The sequence below is a fragment of the Megascapheus bottae genome, chromosome 12 (assembly GCF_031878675.1).
Source record: "Megascapheus bottae isolate mThoBot1 chromosome 12, mThoBot2.hap1, whole genome shotgun sequence".
NCBI classification, from domain to species: Eukaryota; Metazoa; Chordata; class Mammalia; order Rodentia; family Geomyidae; genus Megascapheus; species Megascapheus bottae.
In genome coordinates this window covers 10812568-10818595 of record NC_143520.1, presented here as the reverse complement: position 1 = coordinate 10818595, position 6028 = coordinate 10812568, and the positions used below count along the sequence as shown (strand labels likewise).

Sequence of the window (6028 nt, the reverse complement as noted above, 5' to 3'; positions counted from 1 at the left end):
AAGTCCCCCATCCAAGTTTCCAAGGTTGAACATGGGTCTAGCTTGGCCATGGTAGGGCTTTGAATCTCAGTGAAGATACATTTATGGAGAAAGAGTGCTTCATAGCCTCTGAACTTTTGTCAAATATGTATATATATGTACATATTAATTATTTTATTTTTGCCTATATATCTTGTCTTTTTGCTTTATGGGTATGCCAATAGTACTGGAGTTTGAATTCAGAGCCACTAAAATGTCTGGGGGAAGGGCTTTCTAGGAGCCAGTTTGATAAAAGCACATTAGTAAGAAAGCGCAAGGCATGCAAGGGCCTAGTCAGGCAGTGTCAATTAGAATATGACTGGCTGAGGGTCTATGGAAGATGGAAGTGGACAGCTCCAAGGTAGATCCGCCAGTCGGTAGCTTCCATGACAGACAGTGGTGGTGACTATGTGAGTGGCAGCGACAGGCCTCAAGGCTTGCTGGTAGAAAACTTGCTTTAACTGTCCCCTGAAATGCTAATGCAAAGTCTGTACCACTGTATTCTCATGGGATTCCCGAAGTTTAGAGAACCTTAGGTGAAAAACAATTGAGGAGGCTGCAAAAGAAAAAGAAAAAGAAAGTGTTCTTGTCTTAGGAATTCTTTTTCAAAGCCATTTTTCCATCTTGTAAATCTAGGACATGTGAATTCATTGCGGATTCTGAGGGTCACAGTTGCAAATTCTTCTTCTCCTTTTCTTTCTTTCCTTCTTTTTCCCTCTCCCTCCTTCCCTCCTCCCTCCCTCCCTTCCTTCCTTCTGTTCTTTCTTTCTTCTTTCCCAGGGTCTTGCTATGTAGCCCAGACTGCCTTCAAATGTATGGTCTTCTTGCTTCAGTCTCCCAAGAACTGGGATTACAGGCATATGTCACCACTATATCTGTTTTTTTTCAAATTCATTAACTTCCTAACCTGGCTACTCTTCTTAAAAATTAAAAAATATATATACTTATTGATAGGTCCTGCAGCAGGCCTGGGTTTCTTGCCAAGCATAGAACAGGTGCTTCACACATATTTGGGGAATGAACAAGTGGGTGTTAGGAGGGAATGAAAGAATGAATTCCTCAGTCTGCTTGCAGCGGCTGCTGCAGCCCAACTGAACCCAGAGTAGTCAAGATGCCAAAGAGCAGTCTTCTGCTGTCCTGGCAGGGGACCAGGAAGTTCCTGAGATCCTAGCAGTTCAGATCAAGGCTCAGCTACTCCCTCAGAGACACAACTTAAATCAGAAGAGCATTTCTCTTTTGTGTCAAAGTCCAAGGCAACAATTAACTAGCCACGTTGCCTTAGCCACAAATCCTCCATTATGTTCTAGGCAGAAAGGAAGATGGGAAGAAGTGCTCCTTCTATTTAAGGACCCATCTTGGAGGAGTCCTTAGCCCTTTTTTTTTCTTTCTTTCTTTTTGGTTGGCCATGGAGCTTGAATGCTGGGCCTGGGTGCTATCCCTAAGCTCTTCAGCTCAAAGCTAGTGCTCTACCACTTTGAGCCACAGGACCACTTCCAATTTTCTGGTGGTTAATTGGAGATAAGAGTCTCATGGAGTTTCGTGCCCAGGCTAGCTTTGCACCGCCAGCCTCAGATCTCAGCCTTCTGAGTAGCTAGGATTTCAGGTGTGAGCACCAGGGCCCAGCTCCCGTAGCGCTTTTACTCATACCTCTTAGCCAAAGCCTGGTCACATGACCTTCCCAGCTGCAAAGGAGGATGGGAATGTGTAATCTTTCGTGTGGAAGGCCAGTGCTATGTTAATGATCATCTTATTCTATAAAAAAGGAGACTGGATACTGTCAAACAACTTGCCGCTCCTGTCACATGCTAATTTCACATACTATAGCACAGATGTGAATGTCTAAGTAGGCTTGGTGGCAGACAGCTGAGCCTGGTGATGGACAAAGAGGAATTCTTTCAAAAAAAAGCATGCCAGTCTTGGTGCTAAAGGACTGTAATTATGGGCACACAACATCAAAACTCATGCTGTCTTGAAATGCCAAGATCGGTGGTATGCTCTGTTTGGTTTGGTCTTGAGGAATCCTCCAAAAAGAGACAACATGATTCACTAAATAAGCTGCCATGAAGCCTGCAGACCAACAGTTGATATGGAGGGGCAGAAGCAGCATACCAATGTGACTGCCTTCTGTTGTCAGATTTCCTGATGAGGGTACACCATGACAGGTAGTAATTGTAGTTCAAGTTACTTCCTGAGTACCTGAGTGGCCATTTCCCCTTTCCCCTCCTGCAGTTAGAAAGTACAACAAAGTTCTTTCCAATGGGAGCAGAGCACTGGAGACTGCCAGTGCTCTTAACGCTTCACAGTATTGGCAACACTGATGTCATCTATAGACTTCACTTTGACCTATAGACAAAGACCAGTTAGGAACTTCAGTCCCTGATTGGCTTTGTAGGGTCAGCTCTAACTGTTGCTTGAGAAAAAAAACTCCTTTGTTTTCAATCCTACTATATTGGAATGTATTTTTCTCCTTTTTAATGTATCGATTTAGTTTATTGTTGGTATAGAGGTGATATACAGAGGGATACAATACTGAATCAGGTAATATCTTTCCTTTCACACTGTCTTCTGTCCCCATCCTCTCCCCTAATCCCTCCCTCCTAGCTCCACCCCTGAGTTGTGGAGTTCACTGTCATCAGTGTCCAGTGCTGCGCTTCTTACCCCTTTCCCCTCGAGTTCTGTACCCTCCCCCATTCTTTCTGAAGATATATACTTGACTACACCAGCCATAAGGTAAAAAAGACAGAATCATCCAAAAAGAGAAAAAAAAATAATCACAGACACACAATTTTAAATTCATGATTGGTTCACATGGTAAATTTTTGATACCATTTAAAATTAGGGTCTATTTAGGGAGGCCCTTTCTCAAAAAGTTAATTATCTTTTTGAAGAAAATATAATAGAGAAGGTGTATCAGTTAGCTTTCTATTTTGATGTGAAAGTGCCAGCAGTCATCGGCTTTCAAGGCGGAAAGGTCTGCCTCATAGTGTTCAGAGTCTTCAGGTCATGACTGGTGGGCCTGTGGCTTTGGGGCCTGTAGAGAGGCAGCACACCATGGTGGAGTATGGACCAGGGGAAGCCTTCATTGCAGGGCAGGAGACCCAGTATACATTTTATCAGCATGCTCCCAGTGATGACCTGAGTCCCACAGTGCAGAGTGCCATTGTCACTCCGTAGCACCAAGAGCAAGGGGCCAAGCCGTTAACAGCTGGCCTTTGGGGGTCAATTCATATCCAGATTAGATAGCACTAGGAAAATGCATAGAACATAGCAGTAAATGAATGAAGACAGGATATGCAATGGCTTTCAGGCCTTCCACAAGCCAGCATCCAACCCTTTACTCCCAACTCTACCCCAGCACATACACTGCCCCTTCCTCATCACATCTTAGTCACCCAGGACTCCTGAATGTTCTTCTTCCCTTCCTGATGTGAATGGGCCCAGGACTTTGCACTTGCTAGTCTCTCTGCCAAAATGTTTTTACACTCCCCCCCCCCACACCTCCCCAGTACTGCATGGCTGTGCCTTCTCTTTCTTCAGACACTAACTGATGCCTACCAACCCAGCCACACGTTACTCCCTGTCTATATTACACGAAGGAGAATGGTTCCTAACACCATGCTTTCTTTCCTCTTGCTCTGCCTTATTTTTCTCTATAGCATACTTTGTTGCCTCTCTGTGATACATGTTGATTCGCCATCTGTCTTCCCTGGACTTGTCTGTTTTGTTCACTGTTACATTCTTTCTTTTAATTGTAATTAATAAAAGGGTTACATGCTATTTGCCAGATAGAGGGTGCATTAATTCACATTCATTGATACCCTTTCACATGTCTTGGTCCCCATTACCCTCCCCCCCACCCACCCTCACTGTTACATTCTTAACACGAGGGATGGCATCTAATACTAGTTTTACAAATGAATTAAATATGAAAAGTTTTTTGGTACAAAGACCTTAGGTAATTCTGAGGGTGGTCATATGTAGCTGGCATTCCAGCATTGGATAGATTAAACAGGAAGAAGATGAGTGATGACTTGAAGGCCTTTTTGGACTGTTTAGTGAAATCTTGTCATAAAACAAAACACCCAAGTAAGAGGTAGCTAGACCTCTAGAAGATGAGGCAAGTTGGAACCAAATGTCAACACCTGCTGCTCTCAGGTAGACAGATTGTTGGTTTTGATTTTTTTCTTTTTCTTTTCTTTCTTTTTTTTTTTTTTTTTGGTGCCAGTAGTGGGGCTTGAATTCAGTACCTGGATGCTGTCCCTGAGCTTTTCTGCTCAAGGCTAATGCTCTACCATGTAAGCCACAGCTCCACTGCTGGCTTTTTTTTTTTTTAATGGTAAATAAGAGTCTCATAGATTTCTCTGCTTCCTGAGATCTCAGCCTCCTGAGTAGCTAGGCATGAGACACTAGCATTTGGCTTTACATTTTTTTTTTCCTTCTACTTGGTAGTTTTGAAACACATCACACTAAACATGTATTTCGATAAGAGAAAATCACTACACTCCATACCTGTGCTGGCCAAATGGTCCAAATTGCGGAACAATACTGTTGTTTTAGAAGTGCTCACTGTTTCCAGTTTACAGCTCGGGAGACCCTTCCACGGCGTTGACTTTATCAGCTACTGCCTCCTGCTCTTTCCTTCCTCTGCCTGTCCCCCTCTGCTCACAAAAGCAGCTCAGGACTGCATTTGGTGCTCACTGTCCCTACAGCTGGATTGGCCAAGCCAGGCTCCTCTGAGGTGTCTGCAGTGGCATGGCTGCCTTCAGCTCCAGGCACTGGAAGATTCTGTCTGTAGAAAAGAAATAAGTCTTGGCTTATACCTTAGGAATCCCCATTTCATCTCCCTACTTCTTTCTAGTCTGGGATACCCAGGCGCACGAGGAGACTACAAGGTTATTACCCATAATCAGGCACCATTGTCCTCTTGCCACTGTGCCTCATTTATTTAAACAATAACGATCTAAGTAGGAGCCTGTTGAAAGCAGAAGCATATTCATAGTGACCAGAGGGTGCAGAGGCAGGGCGAGAAGGAAGGAATCATCAGAAACAACAGGATAATGCTCCTCCCCCAGAGCACCAGGCCGAGCACTTTCAAGGTGATGTGGACACTGTGGTTATTATTTATAGAACCAGCGGGTAGGGCTTGCGGGCCATGAGGAAGTCTGTGGCAGTCAGGGACAGCACTGGCTTTGTTTGAGCAAAGCAGACTGCTCGCTGGTGTTGGAGAGAGTGCTCTCCCACCCCCATCAGTGGACTGCAGTCTCAGTGTCTACCCAGAAGGAGGGGTTTCTTTGCTTACCTCTTGCATGTGGCTCACAATCACACAGTCTGGGCAGCAATGTGTGCAGCTATTCTTGGTATTTCTGAACACATCTGTTCAGGGAACAACCCCTGCTCCTCAAATGCATCCATTACTAACATTTAAAAGTCCTTACTAAGCCAGGGCAATGTTTTGCTCAGGGAAAACTTGATTTTAGGCACCATTCATGGAGATACTTCTCGAGGATTGCTTCTTTCTGAGTCTTCAAAGTAAGTTGAGGGTTGTTACTGTTGAGATGATATGATGATCACCACAGTGGAAATCTAATACATGGCACGGACACTTGGCAACTTAAAGCCTGTTGAACTTTATTATTATGTGTGATGCTCAGTTTTCATCTCTGGGGCATGACCTGGTGGGAGAAGGAGTCATATTTTTAATTCTTATAGAAATCAGATAACCTCTGTGGTTTATCTGATAGCCTTACTGTTAGAATCGAGCACCATTTTGTACTCATTTATCCCATTTATCACAGATACATCGGCAGGCACTGTACAAAGCGCTGACGATTTAGAAATGAAGAAATCACAGTTCCTTTTCTTAGAAGAGGCCAGGTAAGAAGGACTGCAATGAAGGTGCCATCAAAGACTGGTAGCAATAGGAAAGAGGGCTGGCTTCTGCCTGGAGGGGGATGAACGTTGGGACAGTATCAGACCGAGAAGATAGAAGAGTGATGATGGTGGTGATAAT

The 6028-nt window shown here is 44.1% G+C and overlaps 1 long non-coding RNA gene across 1 annotated transcript; it reads right to left on the bottom strand.

The window, feature by feature from the left end:
* Positions 1–434: 434 nt before the first annotated feature.
* On the bottom strand, positions 435–5684 carry LOC150056207 (uncharacterized). The gene is made up of 3 exons (XR_016537303.1): positions 5318–5684; positions 4528–4807; positions 435–574 (listed from the first exon to the last, which is right to left on the bottom strand). It is a non-coding gene; the product is annotated as an uncharacterized LOC150056207 (long non-coding RNA).
* Between the last annotated feature and the right edge of the window lie 344 nt (positions 5685–6028).